The sequence below is a fragment of the Oncorhynchus clarkii genome, chromosome 31 (genome assembly GCF_045791955.1).
Source record: "Oncorhynchus clarkii lewisi isolate Uvic-CL-2024 chromosome 31, UVic_Ocla_1.0, whole genome shotgun sequence".
Lineage (NCBI taxonomy): Eukaryota > Metazoa > Chordata > Actinopteri > Salmoniformes > Salmonidae > Oncorhynchus > Oncorhynchus clarkii.
The window spans coordinates 7,205,204-7,227,907 of record NC_092177.1 but is presented as its reverse complement, the minus strand read 5'-3'; the positions used below and the strand labels follow the sequence as shown (position 1 = coordinate 7,227,907).

Below are 22,704 nucleotides of genomic sequence, written 5' to 3'. Positions count from 1 at the left end.
GGGCTGGCAGACTGCATAATGAGACTAGATGGGTAGAGATGAGGCTGGCAGACTGAATAATGAGACTAGATGGGTAGAGATGGGGCTGGCAGGCTGCATAATGAGACTAGATGGGTAGAGATGGGGCTGGCAGACTGCATAATGAGACTAGATGGGTAGAGATGGGCTGGCAGACTGAATAATGAGACTAGATGGGTAGAGATGGGGCTGGCAGACTGAATAATGAGACTAGATGGGTAGAGATGGGGCTGGCAGACTGCATAATGAGACTAGCTGGGTAGAGATGGGGCTGGCAGACTGCATAATGAGACTAGATGGGTAGAGATGGGGCTGGCAGACTGAATAATGAGACTAGATGGGTAGAGATGGGTTGGCAGACTGAATAATGAGACTAGATGGGTAGAGATGGGGCTGGCAGACTGAATAATGAGACTAGATGGGTAGAGATGGGGCTGGCATACTGAATAATGAGACTAGATGGGTAGAGATGGGGCTGGCAGACTGAATAATGAGACTAGATGGGTAGAGATGGGGCTGGCAGACTGCATAATGAGACTAGCTGGGTAGAGATGGGGCTGGCAGACTGCATAATGAGACTAGATGGGTAGAGATGGGGCTGGCAGACTGAATAATGAGACTAGATGGGTAGAGATGGGTTGGCAGACTGAATAATGAGACTAGATGGGTAGAGATGGGGCTGGCAGACTGAATAATGAGACTAGATGGGTAGAGATGGGGCTGGCAGACTGAATAATGAGACTAGATGGGTAGAGATGGGGCTGGCAGACTGCATAATGAGACTAGATGGGTAGAGATGGGGCTGGCAGACTGCATAATGAGACTAGATGGGTAGAGATGGGCTGGCAGACTGAATAATGAGACTAGATGGGTAGAGATGGGCTGGCAGACTGAATAATGAGACTAGATGGGTAGAGATGGGGCTGGCAGACTGAATAATGAGACTAGATGGGTAGAGATGGGCTGGCAGACTGAATAATGAGACTAGATGGGTAGAGATGGGGCTGGCAGGCTGCATAATGAGACTAGCTGAGTAGAGATGGGGCTGGCAGACTGCATAATGAGACTAGATGGGTAGAGATGGGGCTGGCAGGCTGCATAATGAGACTAGATGGGTAGAGATGGGGCTGGCAGACTGCATAATGAGACTAGATGGGTAGAGATGGGGCTGGCAGACTGCATAATGAGACTAGATGGGTAGAGATGGGCTGGCAGACTGAAATATGAGACTAGATGGGTAGAGATGGGGCTGGCAGACTGAATAATGAGACTAGATGGATAGAGATGGGGCTGGCAGACTGCATAATGAGACTAGCTGGGTAGAGATGAGGAAGGTCTGTATACACAGAAAGCATGCACCCTGTTCCCTATATAGTGCACTACTTTTGACCAGGGCTCATATTAGTGCACTCTACAGGGAATAGGATGTGATTTGGGACATATCCAGACAGAGATGCAGGCTAATCTGATCAGTGTAATGTCTCCAGCTGAAGACCGGACACAGTGGTGGCTGCCCTGCCCTGCCTGGCATCTCTCCAGAGCCTCCAGCCTCAGTGAGTCTAGCAGCCCATCCACACTCACAACTGCCTGGTGCTGTCAAATTACATGACATATAATGCATGAGAGAGAGAGAGACAGACAGAGACACACAGAGACACACAGAGAGAGAGACAGAGAGAGTTAGAGAGAGAGAGAGAGGGAGAGAGAGAGAGAGACAGAGACACACAGAGAGAAGAGATAGAGAGAGACAGAGACACACAGAGAGAAGAGATAGAGAGAGACACACAGAGAGAAGAGATAGAGAGAGACACACAGAGAGAAGAGATAGAGAGAGACACACAGAGAGAAGAGATAGAGAGAGACACACAGAGAGAAGAGATAGAGAGAGACACACAGAGAGAAGAGATAGACAGAGACACACAGAGAGAAGAGATAGACAGAGACACACAGAGAGAAGAGATAGAGAGAGACACACAGAGAGAAGAGATAGAGAGAGACACACAGAGAGAAGAGATAGAGAGAGACACACAGAGAGAAGAGATAGAGAGAGACAGAGACACACAGAGAGAAGAGATAGAGAGAGACACAGAACGAAGAGATAGAGAGAGACAGAGACACACAGAGAGAAGAGATAGAGAGAGAGAGAGAGAAAGAGAGACAGAGAGAGTTAGAGAGATAGATAGAGAGAGAGAGAGAGAGAAGAGATAGAGTGAGGGAGACAGAGACACACAGAGACACACAGAGAGACAGAGAGAGAGAGAGAGACAGAGAGAGACAGGGACAGAGAGAGACAGAGAGAGACAGAGAGAAGAGATAGAGAGACATAGACACACAGAGAGAGATAGAGAGAGAGAGAAAGAGAGACAGAGAGAGTTAGAGAGAGAGAGACAGAGAGAAGAGATAGAGAGAGAGAGACAGAGACACACAGAGACACACAGAGAGACAGAGAGAGACAGAGAGAGAGACAGAGGGACAGAGAGAGACAGAGAGACAGAGACAGAGGGCTGCTCCGACTCCCAAAACACTCAAAGTATTTTCCTATCCATGTATTTTTAACCACTCCTTCCTGTCTCTGCCTTGCCTCCAGAGAGGCCTACATTTAACAGTCTGTTGGCTGGACAGATAATAATGTTTCTGAATTCATGGATTTCACTGGGTCCTGAACATGAAAGGCACAAATCAACTCAGCTTGCCAGGGTCCTCTCTCCCTCTCTTCCCCCTTCCCTTCCCCTCCTCTAACCCTGGCGACCCTCTCTCTCCCCCCTTCCCTTCCCCTCCTCTAACCCTGGCGACCCTCTCTCTCCCCCCCCTTCCCTTCCCCTCCTCTAACCCTGGAGACCCTCTCTCTCCCCGCTTCCCTTCCCCTCCTCTAACCCTGGCGACCCTCTCTCTCTCCCCCCGTCCCTTCCCCTCCTCTAACCCTGGCAGGCAGACGGTTCCACACTCCTCATCTACTCCCTCCGACCCTCTCTCCCTCCTCCTCTCTCTCTCCCCCTACCCCCCTCTCTCCTCCTCTTTCTCTCCCCCCCCCCCCTTTCTTATCCTCTCTCCCCACCCTCTCTCCCCCCCTCTCTCCTCCTCTCTCTCTCTCCCCTCTCTCCCCCTCCCCCCTCTCTTATCATCTCTCTCTCCCCCTCCCCCCTCTCTTATCCTCTCTCTCTACCCCTCCCCCCTCTCTTATCCTCTCTCTCTCCCCCTCCCCCTCTCTTATCCTCTCTCTCTCCCCCTCCCCATCTCTTATCCTCTCTCCCCACCCTCTCCCCCCCCCCCCCCTTGCAAGGACCTAGGCCTTCCTCATCAGAGGTGAAACATGCCTTCACATACTAACCCTATTAACCCATTGAGGACCACAAGGACCTAGGCCTTCCTCATCAGAGGTGAAACATGCCTTCACATACTAACCCTATTAACCCATTGAGGACCACAAGGACCTAGGCCTTCCTCATCAGAGGTGAAACATGCCTTCACCTACTAACCCTATTAACCCATCGAGGACCACAAGGACCTAGGCCTTCCTCATCAGAGGTGAAACATGCCTTCACCTACTAACCCTATTCAATTGAGGACCACAATGGAAGCATCCTCTTGTTTCACAGGTGTACCCAATGTTCAGTTGTATATTTGATGGCAACTGACAACTTTGTCCACTAATGGAAGCTCCTCAAATGAAAACAGCACATACAACAAACAAAACGGTCACAAGAGAGGACAGAGGCTTGAAGACGTCCTTCTCCAACCCAAACCCCACAGACATGTCAACATAGACTGGTCTCGGATCTGTTTCGTACCGTCACCATTGGAGTTGGCAAGAGAGCACAAACAGACCTGGGACCAGGTTAATGTCACTTCCCTTCTGACATTGAACCAGTTTCAAAGATGATTTAAGCTCCAGATATATGCTTGTGAAGGCTAACTACCGTTCCACTACAAATTAATCACCGGAAAAAAATAAACAATATCTCAGACCCGTAGCCAATCATGCAGATAATACGCTGCAGGTAGGTTTGGTTTTATGTTAGTTGGGAGACGTCACAGGGAGCAACTAGACCCGAGTCTCAAACGGCACCCTGTTCCCTATATAGTGCACTACTTTTGACCAGAGCTCTATGGGTCGTTTTTGCACTATATATATGGAATAGGTGTGTCATTTAGAGACACATCCCTAGGTGGGATATGTTACGAGGTAGACGAGGCTGGCTGGTCCACCATGCTAACAAAAGGCCTGTTCTATCTGCGTCAGACAGTCGGATAGAAGATCAGCATCCCGGAGCCAGAGACGAGGAAGGGGGAGGAAGGATAGGTTGACCTCTGTGACCCCTTGGCTGCTGCTCCAGGTGACTGGTAAGATATCAGATAGAAAGACATAGCCTACCTACTGTAGACGGACAGATTGATATACTAATTGTAAGATATGGGGACAATAGTTCACCCAAAATGACACATTGGTTTCCTTACCCTGTAAGCTGTCTATGGACAAGGTACGACCACGATCCACGCTTGGGTTTTATTTCCCTGACAGCGTATCCAAATACTAACATTTTGGCATTTTGTGGAACAAATCCTATTCAACTCATGGTCGCGATATTAGCATTTTTCACGCATCATGTCCAAACCATCCGAAAGTATCTCAAATTGACTGTAAAAGCTCAACAAAGTCACTTATAGCCGATTTGAACATGTCCATAAACTGCTTATAGGGAAAGGAAAACATTCTGTAATTTGCTAATTTGGGTGATCTAACCCTTTATCAATGCTAAACTAGAATGATGCTAGATCTCTTCCACTGAGGGTTGTTTCTCTATGTGACGGGTGAGGAGTGGGGCCTCCCACAATGACCAGACGTGGACAGTGACTCATTTGGCAGACATATTGCACTGAGGGTTGTTTCTCTATTTGACTGGTGAGGAGTGGGGCCTCCCACAATGACCAGACGTGGACAGTGACTCATTTGGCAGACATATTGCACTGAGGGTTGTTTCTCTATTTGACTGGTGAGGAGAGGGGCCTCCCACAATGACCAGACGTGGACAGTGACTCATTTGGCAGACATATTTCATTTGATTGGAATTATCTTTGTATTGCTTATTAACAGAGCGAGAAATGTGTGTACGTATGCCACATAGCTTACAAATGAAGAGACATATGTGTAAGCATTAACACTGAATAGACAGCCTCATTATCCATTTTCTCCGCTGTGTCACTTGGGAGAATAAAGCTAAGAAGACGAGGACACCAGCCAGTTTGGGAAAACACAGAAATAAAAACAGATTTAGTCTCCGTCCCAAATCAGCCTTATACCCTATATAGTGCACTATTTTGGACTAGAGCCCATAGAAGCTTTGGTCATTCGTAGTAGCACATATCCACCGTTTCAAACAAGCTAAATTAGTTATCTGTAATATTCATTTTCACTTCATCTGATTCAGCTGAAAATGCCTGTCTGGACTATAAACGTTATAAAGTCAGTGCAGTAATCAACACGAGGCGAGGTGAAATAGAGACGGCTCTCTGTACAGCTGAGTGGCTGAGTCTGTTCTCAGGGGTTCTGGACTCTACAGCAAGCAGATGCTGTTCTGAAACCTTATTGGACACTTCACCTCAACAACAACATCACATTAACGGGTTTGCATCTCAAATGGCACCCTATTCCCTACATAGTGCACTACCTTTGACCGGGGTCTATAGGACTCAGATCCAAATAAGTGCTCTATATAGGGAATAGGGTGCATTTGGGACGTGCCCAGAGTGGCATATATTAGTTGGCTGCTGTTTCCCTAAGCCACTTATAGAACTATACAGCTGCACAGCATTAAACACATGTTACGCTTTATACAACAAACTAAACATTTTGACTCAAATCTCAATTCTGCTATCTGCCCTATTGGTTCACTGTCCTACAGCTCAATGAGGATATAACCTCCCAGTTAAACTACTGGTTCACTGTCCTACAGCTCAATGAGGATATAACCTCCCAATTAAACTACTGGTTCACTGTCCTACAGCTCAATGAGGTTATAACCTCCCAGTTAAACTACTGGTTCACTGTCCTACTGTCCTACAGCTCAATGAGGTTATAACCTCCCAGTTAAACTACTGGTTCACTGTCCTACTGTCCTACAGCTCAATGAGGATATAACCTCCCAGTTAAACTACTGGTTCACTGTCCTACTGTCCTACAGCTCAATGAGGATATAACCTCCCAGTTAAACTACTGGTTCACTGTCCTACAGCTCAATGAGGATATAACCTCCCAATTAAACTACTGGTTCACTGTCCTACAGCTCAATGAGTATATAACCTCCCAGTTAAACTACTGGTTCACTGTCCTACTGTCCTACAGCTCAATGAGGATATAACCTCCCAGTTAAACTACTGGTTCACTGTCCTACTGTCCTACAGCTCAATGAGGATATAACCTCCCAGTTAAACTACTGGTTCACTGTCCTACAGCTCAATGAGGATATAACATCCCAATTAAACTACTGGTTCACTGTCCTACAGCTCAATGAGTATATAACCTCCCAGTTAAACTACTGGTTCACTGTCCTACTGTCCTACAGCTCAATGAGGATATAACCTCCCAGTTAAACTACTGGTTCACTGTCCTACAGCTCAATGAGGATATAACCTCCCAGTTAAACTACTGGTTCACTGTCCTACAGCTCAATGAGGATATAACCTCCCAGTTAAACTACTGGTTCACTGTCCTACAGCTCAATGAGGATATAACCTCCCAGTTAAACTACTGGTTCACTGTCCTACAGCTCAATGAGGATATATCCTCCCAGTTAAACTACTGGTTCACTGTCCTACAGCTCAATGAGGATATAACCTCCCAGTTAAACTACTGGTTCACTGTCCTACAGCTCAATGAGGATATAACCTCCCAGTTAAACTAATGGTTCAGTGTCCTACAGCTCAATGAGGATATAACCTCCCAGTTAAACTACTGGTTCACTGTCCTACAGCTCAATGAGGATATAACCTCCCAGTTAAACTACTGGTTCACTGTCCTACAGCTAGGAGTCTATTGTAGGCATGACAACAGGAGTTCTGATTGACTCCTAGTATAGGAGTCTATTGTAGGCTTGACAACAGGGGTTCTGATTGACTCCCAGTATAATAGTCTATTGTAGACATGACAACCAGCAGTTCTGATTGACTCTCAGTATAGGAGTCTATTGTAGACATGACAACCAGCAGTTCTGATTGACTCTCAGTATAGGAGTCTATTGTAGACATGACAACCAGCAGTTCTGATTGACTCTCAGAATAGGAGTCTATTGTAGGCATGAGAACCAGCAGTACTGATTGACTCCCAGTATAGGAGTCTATTGTAGACATGACAACCAGCAGTTCCGATTGACTCCCAGGATAGGAGTCTATTTGTAGGCATGACAACCAGCAGTTCTGATTGACTCTCAGAATAGGAGTCTATTGTAGACATGACAACCAGTAGTTCTGATTGACTCTCAGAATAAGAGTCTATTGTAGGCATGACAACCAAGGGTTCTGATTGACTCCCAGTATAGGAGTCTATTGTAGGCATGACAACCAGCAGCTCTGATTGACCCCCAGTATAAGAGTCTATTGTAGGCATGACAACCAGCAGTTCTGATTGACTCCCAGTATAGGCGTATATTGTAGGCATGACAACCAAGGGTTCTGATTGACTCCCAGTATAGGAGTCTATTGTAGACATGACAACAGGGGTTCTGTTTGACTCCCAGTATAGGAGTCTATTGCAGGCATGACAACCATCAGTTCTGATTGACTCTTAGTATAAGAGTCTATTGTAGGCATGACAACCAAGGGTTCTGATTGACTCCCAGTATAGGAGTCTATTGTAGGCATGACAACCAGCAGCTCTGATTGACTCCCAGTATAGGAGTCTATTGTAGACATGACAACCAGCAGTTCTGATTGACTCTCAGTATAGGAGTCTATTGTAGGCATGACAACCAGCAGTTCTGATTGACTCTCAGTATAGGAGTCTATTGTAGGCATGACAACCAGCAGTTCTGATTGATGTTTATTTTGTGTTTGCATTTATCTGAGTCTCTGTCTGCTTCCCAAATGGCAACATATTCTCTACGGGCCCTGGTCAACAGTAGTACACTACACAGGGAACATAGGAGGTTGGTGGCACCTTAATTAGGGAGGACGGGGCTCATGGTAATGACTGGAGCGGAATCAGTGGAATGGTATGAAATACATCATACACATGGTTTCCATGTGTTTCATGACATTCCATTCGCTTCGTTCCAGACGTTATTATGAGCCGTCCTCCCCTCAGCAGCCTTCACTGATACATGCATTGAGCTTGTCTGATGCTTTAAGCACACAGCAGCCTTCACTGATACATGCATTGAGCTTGTCTGATGCTTTAAGCACACAGCAGCCTCCACTGATAGGGAACAGGATGCCATTTGAAACACAGTCTCTGTCTTTGTGTTGTTTGTGTATTTAATCCCAGGGAAGGAACATGCCCAGGGGACTGAGTTCACCGGGCTCTAGCCGAGCCCCGACAAAGCCCGCGACACAGCAGAATATGGCATCTCTGGAACAATGACAATTAGCCTTGTTTAAACAATTGGGGACATTTTACTGTTAGGTGACTCGCCGTATAGGCCGCTACCTTGAGGTTTTTTTCCCCACATTCACATGAACACAAAGGGTATCTTATATACTTTTTTTTTACGTGGTAGCAGACTTACATATGGTAGCAGACTTACATATGGTAGCATACTACTATACAGTTCCTTTAAATGGAATATAGTAACATAAAACACCATAGATAAAACATCGTAGATAAAACACCGTAGATAAAACACCGTAGATCCAGCGAGGTCCCTTTCAAATATAATACTGTATTTCTGTCACGCAAACTCCCTTCCAGGAGTGGACACAGGACACATACCTTAAAAGCCCACAAGACATTAATGCTAAAGCCACGTAACTAGTCAATTAAGTCTCCGGTATATATTACTATATTCTATGTGTTTGAGTGGTAGGCTGCCTGGGTGTGTGTGTGTGTGTGTGTGTGTGTGTGTGTGTGTGTGTGAGTGAGAGAGAGAGAGAGAATGGACAGCTCAGCTGCCTGGGTGTGCGTGCATGTGTACTCCCCTTGGCGTGTGTGTGTGTGTGTGTGTGTGTGTGTGTGTGTGTGTGTGTGTGTGTGTGTGTGAGTGAGAGATAGAGATAGAGAGAGAGAGAGAGAATGGACAGCTCAGCTGCCTGGGCATGCTGGGCTGACAATCACCTGAAAGTGACGCAGGGGTGGGGGGGATGGATGACCCCCTGACTTAATAACGATGGGTGGAACTTGTAGAGGTTAGAAGGTCAGGGTAGAAACCAGCCAGAACTAAAAGGGAACCGAAAGAACCATTCTAAGAGGCTGCAGCTGTGGATAAAAGTCCATGTAAATGATGTAGATAACAGTCCCTGTAAATGATGTAGATAACAGTCCCTGTAAATGATGTGGATAACAGTCCCCTGTAAATGATGTAGATAACAGTCCCTGTAAATGATGTAGATAACAGTCCCTGTAAATGATGTGGATAACAGTCCCCTGTAAATGATGTAGATAACAGTCCCTGTAAATGATGTAGATAACAGTCCCTGTAAATGATGTGGATAACAGTCCCCTGTAAATGATGTGGATAACAGTCCCTGTAAATGATGTAGATTACAGTCCCCTGTAAATGATGTAGATAACAGTCCCTGTAAATGATGTAGATAAATGTCCCCTGTAAATGATGTGGATAACAGTCCCCTGTAAATGATGTAGATAACAGTCCCCTGTAAATGATGTAGATAACAGTCCCTGTAAATTATGTAGATAAATGTCCCCTGTAAATGATGTGGATAACAGTCCCCTGTAAATGATGTAGATTAAAGTCCCTGTAAATGATGTGGATAACAGTCCCCTGTAAATGATGTGGATAACAGTCCCTGTAAATGATGTGGATAACAGTCCCCTGTAAATGATGTGGATAACAGTCCCCTGTAAATGATGTGGATAACAGTCCCCTGTAAATGATGTAGATAACAGTCCCTGTAAATGATGTAGATAACAGTCCCCTGTAAATGATGTAGATAACAGTCCCTGTAAATGATGTAGATTACAGTCCCCTGTAAATGATGTAGATAACAGTCCCTGTAAATGATGTAGATAAATGTCCCCTGTAAATGATGTGGATAACAGTCCCCTGTAAATGATGTAGATAACAGTCCCCTGTAAATGATGTAGATAACAGTCCCCTGTAAATGATGTAGATAAATGTCCCCTGTAAATGATGTGGATAACAGTCCCCTGTAAATGATGTAGATAAAAGTCCCTGTAAATGATGTGGATAACAGTCCCCTGTAAATGATGTGGATAACAGTCCCATGTAAATGATGTAGATAACAGTCCCCTGTAAATGATGTGGATAACAGTCCCCTGTAAATGATGTGGATAACAGTCCCCTGTAAATGATGTAGATAACAGTCCCCTGTAAATGATGTAGATAACAGTCCCTGTAAATGATGTAGATAACATTCCCCTGTAAATGATGTGGATAACAGTCCCTGTAAATGATGTGGATAACAGTCCCCTGTAAATGATGTGGATAACAGTCCCCTGTAAATGATGTGGATAACAGTCCCTGTAAATGATGTGGATAACAGTCCCTGTAAATTATGTGGATAAAAGTCCCTGTAAATGATGTAGATTACAGTCCCCTGTAAATGATGTAGATAACAGTCCCTGTAAATGATGTAGATTACAGTCCCCTGTAAATGATGTAGATAACAGTCCCTGTAAATGATGTAGATAACAGTCCCTGTAAATGATGTAGATAACAGTCCCTGTAAATGATGTAGATTACAGTCCCCTGTAAATGATGTGGATAACAGTCCCTGTAAATGATGTAGATAACAGTCCCTGTAAATGATGTAGATAACAGTCCCTGTAAATGATGTAGATAACAGTCCCTGTAAATGATGTAGATAACAGTCCCTGTAAATGATGTAGATAACAGTCCCTGTAAATGATGTGGATAACAGTCCTTGTAAATGATGTAGATAAAAGTCCCCTGTAAATGATGTGGATAACAGTCCCCTGTAAATGATGTAGATAAAAGTCCCTGTAAATGATGTAGATAACAGTCCCCTGTAAATGATGTAGATAACAGTCCCTGTAAATGATGTAGATAACAGTCCCCTGTAAATGATGTGGATAACAGTCCCTGTAAATGATGTGGATAACAGTCCCCTGTAAATGATGTGGATAACAGTCCCCTGTAAATGATGTGGATAACAGTCCCTGTAAATGATGTGGATAACAGTCCCTGTAAATTATGTGGATAAAAGTCCCTGTAAATGATGTAGATTACAGTCCCCTGTAAATGATGTAGATAACAGTCCCTGTAAATGATGTAGATTACAGTCCCCTGTAAATGATGTAGATAACAGTCCCTGTAAATGATGTAGATAACAGTCCCTGTAAATGATGTAGATAACAGTCCCTGTAAATGATGTAGATTACAGTCCCCTGTAAATGATGTGGATAACAGTCCCTGTAAATGATGTAGATAACAGTCCCTGTAAATGATGTGGATAACAGTCCCCTGTAAATGATGTAGATAACAGTCCCTGTAAATGATGTAGATAACAGTCCCTGTAAATGATGTGGATAACAGTCCCCTGTAAATGATGTGGATAACAGTCCCCTGTAAATGATGTAGATAACAGTCCCTGTAAATGATGTAGATAACAGTCCCCTGTAAATTATGTGGATAACAGTCCCCTGTAAATGATTACACACAGCCGGGGATACACACTTCCCAGGAATGAGTTTCATTACTGTTGCAAAAACACCATACAATTTCCCAACGTTTCAGAGGTTTTAAGAAATCCTATTTCCATGTTAAGATACACAGGTCAACTTGTGGGGAAAGCCATATCATTGGTGGAGTGAACGTGTTGTAGTGAAACAGGAGCCAGATGTAGGAAGGATACCAATACAAACAAGTCTGTTGAGTCTCCTCAACATAGACCAAATACTTCACTCAGATTATACCTAGTTGACTATATTTATTTTTTACCGTTATTTAACTAGGCAAGTCAGTTTAAGAACAAATTCTTATTTACAATGACGGCCTGGGAACAGTGGGTTAACTGCCTTGTTCAGAGGCAGAACGACAGATTATTTTTTACCTTGTCAGCTCGAGGGATTTGATCTTGCAACCTTTCAGTTACTAGTCCAACGCTCTAACCACTAGACGACTACCTGCCGCCCCTTGGGAGTGCAGATATAACAAGTTCTGCACTCCCAAGTGGGCTTTCTACACTATGTCTACATCCCAAAATGGTACCCTATTCCCTATTTAGTTCACAACTTTTGATTAGAGGCCAATAGGGTTCTGAATCGGGTGCCATTTGGGATGGTGCACCCTCAAGAGGGCCTCTTCCCTCTACAGTAACACATTCCGATAACACACGAGAGACAGCTGATCAAATCAGCCTAACATCAGTGACCCGACCTCACTAATGCTCTTGTGGCTGAATGGAAGCAAGTCCACCCCCTGGCAGCAATGTTCCTACATCTAGTGGAAAGCCTTCCCAGAAGAGTGGAGGCTGTTATAGCAGCACTGTTCCAACATCTAGAGGAAAGTCTTCCCAGAAGAGTGGAGGCTGTTATAGCAGCAATGTTCCAACACCTAGTGGAAAGCCTTCCCAGAAGAGTGGAGGCTGTTATAGCAGCAATGTTCCAACATCTAGTGGAAAGCCTTCCCAGAAGAGTGGAGGCTGTTATAGCAGCAATGTTCCAACATCTAGTGGAAAGCCTTCCCAGAAGAGTGGAGGCTGTTATAGCAGCAATGTTCCAACATCTAGTGGAAAGCCTTCCCAGAAGAGTGGAGGCTGTTATAGCAGCAATGTTCCAACATCTAGTGGAAAGCCTTCCCAGAAGAGTGGAGGCTGTTATAGCAGCAATGTTCCAACATCTAGTGGAAAGACTTCCCAGAAGAGTGGAGGCTGTTATAGCAGCAATGTTCCAACATCTAGTGGAAAGCCTTCCCAGAAGAGTGGAGGCTGTTATAGCAGCAATGTTCCAACATCTAGTGGAAAGCCTTCCCAGAAGAGTGGAGGCTGTTATAGCAGCAATGTTCCAACATCTAGTGGAAAGCCTTCCCAGAAGAGTGGAGGCTGTTATAGCAGCAATGTTCCAACATCTAGTGGAAAGCCTTCCCAGAAGAGTGGAGGCTGTTATAGCAGCAATGTTCCAACATCTAGTGGAAAGACTTCCCAGAAATGTGGAGGCAGTTATAGCAGCAATGTTCCAACATCTAGTGGAAAGCCTTCCCAGAAGAGTGAAGGCTGTTATAACAGCAATGTTCCAACATCTAGTGGAAAGCCTTCCCAGAAGAGTGGAGGCTGTTATAGCAGCAATGTTCCAACATCTAGTGGAAAGCCTTCCCAGAAGAGTGGAGGCTGTTATAGCAGCAATGTTCCAACATCTAGTGGAAAGCCTTCCCAGAAGAGTGGAGGCTGTTATAGCAGCGAAAGTGGGGAGACCAACTCCATGTTAATGCCCATGATTTTGGACAGAGACGTTCGACGAGCAGGTGTCCACATACATACACTACATGGTCAAAAAGTATGTGACAGAATACGTCTCAGAAACAACAGTAACGATGCACTTAGCCATCACATAGCCTACAGTAGGTATGACGATGCTACGGTATTGGTGCCAGCGAGCTGCAGTATGAATGACACGTGAGTATTTTTCTACGAGCATTTATTGGAGTGACAATCATCACAGCTCCCGTGTTGCTACCAGATCTCCACATGATGTTATTCCTCTCCCTGGGAGATGTCTTGTCTGTTACATAATGTGTCCCAAAATGGCACCATATTCCCCTACATAGTGCACTACTTTAGAGAAGGGCCCATGGTGCACTATATAAGGAATAGCATGGCATTTGGTACCCAGTGAGTCTCTCTCTGTCACAGTCTCATCCCATGAGGGGTTAGTGTCAACGGGAACTGTGTAGGTGGCTTTAAAGAACAGTAGGGCAACAGGGGGTGTACAGTCTAAAGCTGTGAGTGTCACAGTATGCTAGCACCATGACAACAGTTATTCAAGGGGTTCCGGAACTATCTGTCAGGTTCCATTTACCATCACATTGTTCAATTGTGAGACAGTTACTGGTGAGAGACTACAAGTCATAACACAAAGCACTTTGAAACATATTTAGGACATTTGTACCTCTAATTGTGTGACAGTCAGACAGGTAACAGGTAGCTAGTAGAGATGTCAGAGGTTAAATCACTTGAAGGAATACATTTTTACGTGGTCTTAAAACACTATACATTCAGGGAAGTCCATTTGAAAAATGGTTAGCTGGCTAAATCAACCATTATTGACATTCCTAGTAGCTAGTAGACCTCAGCTTAATTTGGGTCTGCTAAACTGCCAAACGTGCACTATGCTTAACGTGCACTCTCCTAAACATGCACTCTCCTAAACATGAACTCTCCTAAACGTGAACTCTCCTAAACGTGTGTTCTGTTGCTTCTCCTCTCTACAGACTGTAACGCTTAACAAAATCCAGAGGGTTCACTGTCTGTGCTTTAGTCAGGTCTGTGCTTTAGTCAGGTCTGTGCTATAGTCACCTCCATGCTTTAGTCAGGTCCGTGCTTTAGTCTAGTCCGTGCTTTAGTCTAGTCCGTGCTTTAGTCTAGTCCATGCTTTAGTCTAGTCCGTGCTTTAGTCAGGTCTGTGCTTTAGTCTAGTCCATGCTTTAGTCTAGTCCGTGCTTTAGTCAGGTCTGTGCTACTGTCACCTCCGTGCTTTAGTCTAGTCCGTGCTTTAGTCAGGTCTGTGCTTTAGTCTAGTCCGTGCTTTAGTCAGGTCTGTGCTTTAGTCTAGTCCGTGCTTAAGTCTAGTCCGTGCTTTAGTCAGGTCCGTGCTTTAGACAGGTCCGTGCTTTAGTCTAGTCCGTGCTTTAGTCAGGTCCGTGCTTTAGTCACGTCTGTGCTTTAGTCAGGTCTGTGCTATTGTCACCTCCGTGCTTTAGTCAGGTCTGTGCTTTAGTCAGGTCCGTGCTATAGTCACGTCCGTGCTTAAGTCTAGTCCGTGCTTTAGTCAGGTCTGTGCTTTAGTCAGGTCCGTGCTATAGTCACGTCCGTGCTTTAGTCAGGTCTGTGCCATTGTCACCTCCGTGCTTTAGTCAGGTCTGTGCTTTAGTCAAGTCTGGGCTTTAGTCAGGTCCGTGCTTTAGTCAGGTCCGTGCTTTAGTCAGGTCTGTGCTGTAAACTTTAATTGATAGGCTAGGTTGTAGCAACCTCATGATGGGTATAGGGAGCATTATAGTATCATCACGGATTCCCCCGGTACTGCTGCTCATTCAGTGCACCAGTTCCGGAGGTCTACGTCACCGGGCCTCTAGGCGTCACTGAACTGTCTCATTACGCACACCTGGTTCCAATTCCCCCTGGTTAGTATATATATGTATATATATACTATATATATATTGTATATATTGTCTGTTCTCCATTGTCCTTGTGGGTTATTGTTCTATGTCCGTTGGTTTTGTGAGTATCTCTGCTTTGTTATTTTGGCTTTCGTGCTGCGTGTATTGTACCCTCGTAAATACGGCGCTCATCCCGTGTATTGTTGTGTACTTGTTATTACGGGTCTCATCCCGTGTATTGTTGTCCCCTTGTTATTACGGGTCTCGTCCCGTGTATTGTTGTGTACTTGTTATTACGGGTCTCATCCCGTGTATTGTTGTGTACTTGTTATTACGGGTCTCATCCCGTGTATTGTTGTGTACTTGTTATTACGGGTCTCATCCCGTGTATTGTTGTGTACTTGTTATTACGGGTCTCGTCCCGTGTATTGTTGTGTACTTGTTATTACGGGTCTCATCCCGTGTATTGTTGTGTACTTATCATCCCGTGTATTGTTGTGTACTTATCATCCCGTGTATTGTTGTGTACTTATCATCCCGTGTATTGTTGTGTACTTATCATCCCGTGTATTGTTGTGTACTGATCATCCCGTGTATTGTTGTGTACTTATCATCCCGTGTATTGTTGTGTACTTGTTATTACGGGTCTCGTCCCGTGTATTGTTGTGTACTTGTTATTACGGGTCTCGTCCCGTGTATTGTTGTGCCCTTGTTATTACGGGTCTCGCCCCGTGTATTGTTGTGTACTTGTTATTACGGGTCTCATCCCGTGTATTGTTGTGCCCTTGTTATTACGGGTCTCGCCCCGTGTATTGTTGTGTACTTGTTATTACGGGTCTCATCCCGTGTATTGTTGTGCCCTTGTTATTACGGGTCTCGTCCCGTGTATTGTTGTGTACTTGTTATTACGGGTCTCATCCCGTGTATTGTTGTGCCCTTGTTATTACGGGTCTCGCCCCGTGTATTGTTGTGCCCTTGTTATTACGGGTCTCATCCCGTGTATTGTATGCAGAGAAGCATTCCTCAAATATCAGACGAGAAACAAAAAAGGTGATGTACAGTAATTACAAATGACTGGATTTCTCCACTCTGCTCTGTTAGCTACTTCATGTGGAACAGCAAACACATTACTCATTAAATACCCCTTTTGAGGCCAGTAGAGATGTTGTAATTGGCCCTCTAGTGTTGGGTAGAACAGCTACAATAAGGTTAGAATAGGGTTTAAATGCGACAATTGATTCTCCACTCTCCAAAGAGCAACGTACCATAACTGATTTCAAATAAGCAGTTCTATTTCACAGCTTCACAGAGTATAGAAAGTCAATACAGTGTTATTTCATATAGGAGTACATCAATAAAATACAGTATTATATCATATATATCGTACATCAATAAAATACAGTGTTATTTCATATAGGAGTACATCAATAAAATACAGTATTATATCATATATATCGTACATCAATAAAATACAGTATTATTTCATATAGGAGTACATCAATAAAATACAGTATTATTTCATATAGGAGTACATCAATAAAATACAGTATTATTTCATATAGGAGTACATCAATAAAATACAGTATTATTTCATATAGGAGTACATCAATAAAATACAGTATTATTTCATATAGGAGTACATCAATAAAATACAGTGTTATTTCATATAGGAGTACATCAATAAAATACAGTATTATTTCATATAGGAGTACATCAATAAAATACAGTATTATTTCATATAGGAATAGCTTCACATAGAATGTCCTGCATCTGCCTGTTGGTTGGGTAACACCAGCGCTAAGCCTAAACATGTGTTATGTTCCAACACCCACACTAGCTTACGTATTGGATATGCCTGCTAAGTAGTGAGCTAGTATGGACAATGGAACGCAGTGATGATCTATGATGCTAATCATCGTGAGGGAGACTTAATGCTAACCGAATAGGAACATTCCAACGGGACATTCCAGGAGATTTGAGTGGGCTACCCAGTTACTCTTCATCTAGCAAGCTCGTCATTTCAATGTTTTTGGGGTTAAATATACTCAACACAGGCATATTAAAATGATGTTAACACCATGCACTGTAGAGCCTTGACATGCACACGGACAAGTTGATTACCTTCCTCTCTGGCAGTACATAGGGAAAAATCAGCCAACAAAATTACAAGCACTTAACCAGAATGTACTAGAACTGAAATATAAACGCAACATGAAACAAAGAGGTAAAGTTCATAAGCAAATCAGTCAATTTAAAGAAATTAATTATGCCCTAATTGATGGATGTCAGAGGACTGGGAAGACATATGCATCTGCTGGTCACAGACACCTTAAAGGTAGGGGTGTGGATCAGAAAACCAGTCCGTTTCTGGTGTGATCACCATTTGCCTCATGCAGCGCAACACATCTCCTTCACATAGTGTTGTTCAGGCTGTTGATTGTGGCCTGTGGAATGTTGTCCCACTCCAAAATGGCTGTGTGAAGTTGCTGGAGAGTGGCCTTTTATTGTCCCCAGCACAAGGTGCACCTGTGTAATGATCATGCTGTATAATCAGCTTCTTCATATGCCACACCTGTCAGGTGGATGGATTATCATTATTATTATTATTAACAAATTTGAGCACAACATTTGAGAGAAATACGCTTTTTGTGCAGTATGGAACATTTCTGGGATCTTTTATTTCAGCTCATGAAACATGGGACCAACACATTACATGTTGTGTTTATATTTTAGTTAGCAGAGATCAGGTAACACATTACAGCTGGCTTTGCTATAGTTCCTATCCTCTATAGGAAAAGCCCATGGCTACATCCCAAGTGGCACCCTCTTCCCTATACAGTGTACTGTTTTTGACAAGGGCTTTGGTCTAAAGTAATGGAGAATATAGGGTGACATGGTGTATATTTACAGTGGCTAGAAAGATAGATATATTTAAACACATGGGGTTTCTGGCCACAGTTCATTTTCCACATCTTCTCTCTTTAGCCAAAACTCTCTAGACGGTTGGTTTAATCAAACATGCCATTTCTATTCATAGAATGTAAACAGGCACAGTGTCTGAAACCCAAATAGCAACCTATTCCCTATGTAGTGCACTACTTTTGTTCCAGCCAGAGCCTATAGGGCTCAGGTCAAAAGTATTGTACTATACAGGGTGCCATTTGGGACACAGTCAGTTATGCAGCCAGGCGTTTCAATTTCAACTTGGGTGCAGTTCTCAGAGCAGTGGTTCCTGCCTGGCTCAGCGGTTAACTCTTTACAGTCACCCGCTCTGCTCTGAAGAACCAAGATGGCCGACTAGTTTCACAAAACCTCCTGCATTGGAATCCAGGTCATAGTGCATCTAACTGTGCTGATATGACGCAATGTTACACAAAATGGCTGACAATCCTATTGGTTGGGTGACCCTGATTTCACCAGGTAGGACGTCAACCCTATTCATCATGTGTCTCTGATGAGGACAACCTTATTGGCTGGGTGTCTCTGATGAGGACAACCTTATTGGCTGGGTGTCTCTGATGAGGACAACCTTATTGGATGGGTGTCTCTGATGAGGACAACCTTATTGGCTGGGTGTCTCTGATGAGGACAACCTTATTGGATGGGTGTCTCTGATGAGGACAACCTTATTGGCTGGGTGTCTCTGATGAGGACAACCTTATTGGCTGGGTGTCTCTGATGAGGACAACCTTATTGGATGGGTGTCTCTGATGAGGACAACCTTATTGGCTGGGTGTCTCTGATGAGGACAACCTTATTGGATGGGTGTCTCTGATGAGGACAACCTTATTGGCTGGGTGTCTCTGATGAGGACAACCTTATTGGCTGGGTGTCTCTGATGAGGACAACCTTATTGGCTGGGTGTCTCTGATGAGGACAACCTTATAGGCTGGGTGTCTCTGATGAGGACAACCTTATTGGCTGGGTGTCTCTGATGAGGACAACCTTATAGGCTGGGTGTCTCTGATGATAAAACCTTATTGGCTGGGTGTCTCTGATGAAGACAACCTTATTGGCTGGGTGTCTCTGATGAGGACACTCTTATTGGCTGGGTGTCTCTGATGACAAAACCTTATTGGCTGGGTGTCTCTGATGATAACCTAAAAACTGTTGGGGGAGGTTCTCTTCTGCACTGTTCAACCAATCCAGTTGAGGAGTTATGATGTAGCGTCACCTTGGTAACGTCAAAAAGAACATCACAGTCTCTCTTTCCATTTCCTCTGAAAACCAGAACATCCACAGTCTCTCTTTCCATTTCCCCTGAAAACCAGAACATCCACAGTCTCTCTTTCCATTTCCCCTGAAAACCAGAACATCCACAGTCTCTCTTTCCATTTCCCCTGAAAACCAGAACATCACAGTCTCTCTTTCCATTTCCCCTGAAAACCAGAACATCCACAGTCTCTCTTTCCATTTCCCCTGAAAACCAGAACATCCACAGTCTCTCTTTCCATTTCCCCTGAAAACCAGAACATCCACAGTCTCTCTTTCCATTTCCCCTGAAAACCAGAACATCTGGTTGATGGGGACTCGGCATAGACTACCATGATGCTGATGGCCAGTTACATCAGTCCATCACCTCTCCCACCCACCCACCCCCGCCCCACCAACACCAGCCAGTAACATCGGTACAGTACACAAAGCCTACTTGTCTTACTGAGTATTTCCTTTTGCCATTGAAGTTGATCAACGACTATGATTGCATGTTGTCCACTCTTAAACACAGAGATGATTTGACACATTTACATTTTTTAAAAAGCAAACTTCTACTGACCATCTCGGCTAAGAAGTAAAATATATTTTTTTAAAGCAAACTTCTACTGACCATCTCGGCTAAGAAGTAAAAGATTACCTTCACAATTTGTTGGTGGGGGGAAAACATTCAATCCCTCCAGATCTCGGCATTATAGAGAGGCACTCAGAGACTGAAGTCTAAATCCACAACGACAAACAATAACACGTGTGTGTCCTGGAAATGGTGTTATTGTTTGTCACTACGAATAAAACTGGAGGAAATGAAATCCTTTTGTTCTGGCTTGGCTTGCCGTAAAACAAACTACTTTGCATTGACACAAATTAATTTTTGGAATCTTGTTTTCCATTTCCCATTTCTACTCTCCAAAAAACGTCAGTGTTGACGAAAATGTGTGCATACAACTGAACTAATGGCTTTTCTTCATACCCCATTTCCTATAAATATGTTAATTCTGTGCAGCCCCTATGAAAAACCACTCGATGCATAAACGTACGTTAGATTGTCTGTGCCGAGGACGTTGTCAGCGATGGCCTCGGTTCAGCCTGTATGGCAGTCAAGGAGACAATCTACAGTCGGCTACGTCTCAAATTGAACCCTATTCCCTAGGTCACTATGTAGGGAATATGGTGCCATTTGGGACAAAGCCTTGTAGCGATCTCTAAACTTGGAGATATAGAAAACTTTGAATGCCATAACTTAATATTTATATTCTATTGTGTTCCCCCCCCCCAAAAAAAAAAAAAACTGGCAAAGAATTTACATTTCCGTCTCTAATACAGTCCTATTATTATCTAGAAACTGAGGGACACTGCCTGGTATACCTGCCATCCTACGTGGTAATGTGGCTGTATCATATTCAATATTACTCCAGTACAGCACAGTACTGTCAGTTTCTTATTTTAGAGAGAACCCAGATAGATGCTCTCCCTCTTCTGTCACTCAGTGCTTGACATTGGGAGTGATGAACGGTACAAACAGGGCCAGTTCAGTTCACAAAGAAAGAAGGCCTCTCTCTCTTCTCTCTCAACTCCCACATCCCACCTCACACGCAGCAGGAGGATCCAGTTATCCAGAGTTGATCTATCTATAGATCAGCTCCCACTCAGCTGTCAGCCCCCACATCCAGGTGCAGCTAAAGAAAAGATCGGCAACCGTCTGTAACTCTTAACCTTTACATGTACCAAGACCTGACTTCACCTCAACAGTCTCTCTATCTACACCTTTACATGTACCAAGACCTGACTTCACCTCAACCGTCTCTCTCTCTACACCTGTAAATGTACCGAGACCTGACTTCACCTCAACAGTCTCTCTATCTACACCTTTACATGTACCAAGACCTGACTTCACCTCAACCGTCTCTCTCTCTACACCTGTAAATGTACCAAGACCTGACTTCACCTCAACCGTCTCTCTCTCTAAACCTTTATATGTACCAAGACCTGACTTCACCTCAACAGTCTCTCTATCTACACCTTTACATGTACCAAGACCTGACTTCACCTCAACCGTCTCTCTCTCTAAACCTTTACATATACCAAGACCTGACTTCACCTCAACAGTCTCTCTATCTACACCTTTACATGTACCAAGACCTGACTTCACCTCAACCGTCTCTCTCTCTACACCTTTACATGTACCAAGACCTGACTTCACCTCAACAGTCTCTCTCTCTACACCTTTACATGTACCAAGACCTGACTTCACCTCAACCGTCTCTCTCTCTAAACCTTTACATATACCAAGACCTGCCTTCACCTCAACAGTCTCTCTCTCTAAACCTTTACATATACCAAGACCTGACTTCACCTCAACCGTCTCTCTCTCTACACCTTTACATGTACCAAGACCTGACTTCACCTCAACAGTCTCTCTCTCTAAACCTTTACATGTACCAAGACCTGACCACCTCAACCGTCTCTCTCTCTACACCTGTAAATGTACCAAGACCTGACTTCACCTCAACAGTCTCTCTCTCTACACCTTTACATATACCAAGACCTGACTTCACCTCAACTGTCTCTCTCTCTAAACCTTTATATGTACCAAGACCTGACTTCACCTCAACAGTCTCTCTCTCTAAACCTTTATATGTACCAAGACCTGACTTCACCTCAACAGTCTCTCCCTCTAAACCTTTATATGTACCAAGACCTGACTTCACCTCAACAGTCTCTCTCTACACCTTTACATGTACCAAGACCTGACTTCACCTCAACAGTCTCTCTCTCTAAACCTTTACATGTACCAAGACCTGACCACCTCAACCGTCTCTCTCTCTACACCTGTAAATGTACCAAGACCTGACTTCACCTCAACAGTCTCTCTCTCTACACCTTTACATATACCGAGACCTGACTTCACCTCAACAGTCTCTCTCTCTACACCTTTACATATACAGAGACCTGACTTCACCTCAACAGTCTCTCTCTACACCTTTACATGTACCAAGACCTGACTTCACCTCAA

The 22,704-nt window shown here is 44.1% G+C and overlaps 1 protein-coding gene across 2 annotated transcripts in view; it reads right to left on the bottom strand.

The window, feature by feature from the left end:
- Positions 1-22,704, bottom strand: part of LOC139390916 (midline 2) — a 208,970-nt gene that overhangs the window by 150,169 nt on the left and 36,097 nt on the right. The window lies entirely within an intron of this gene.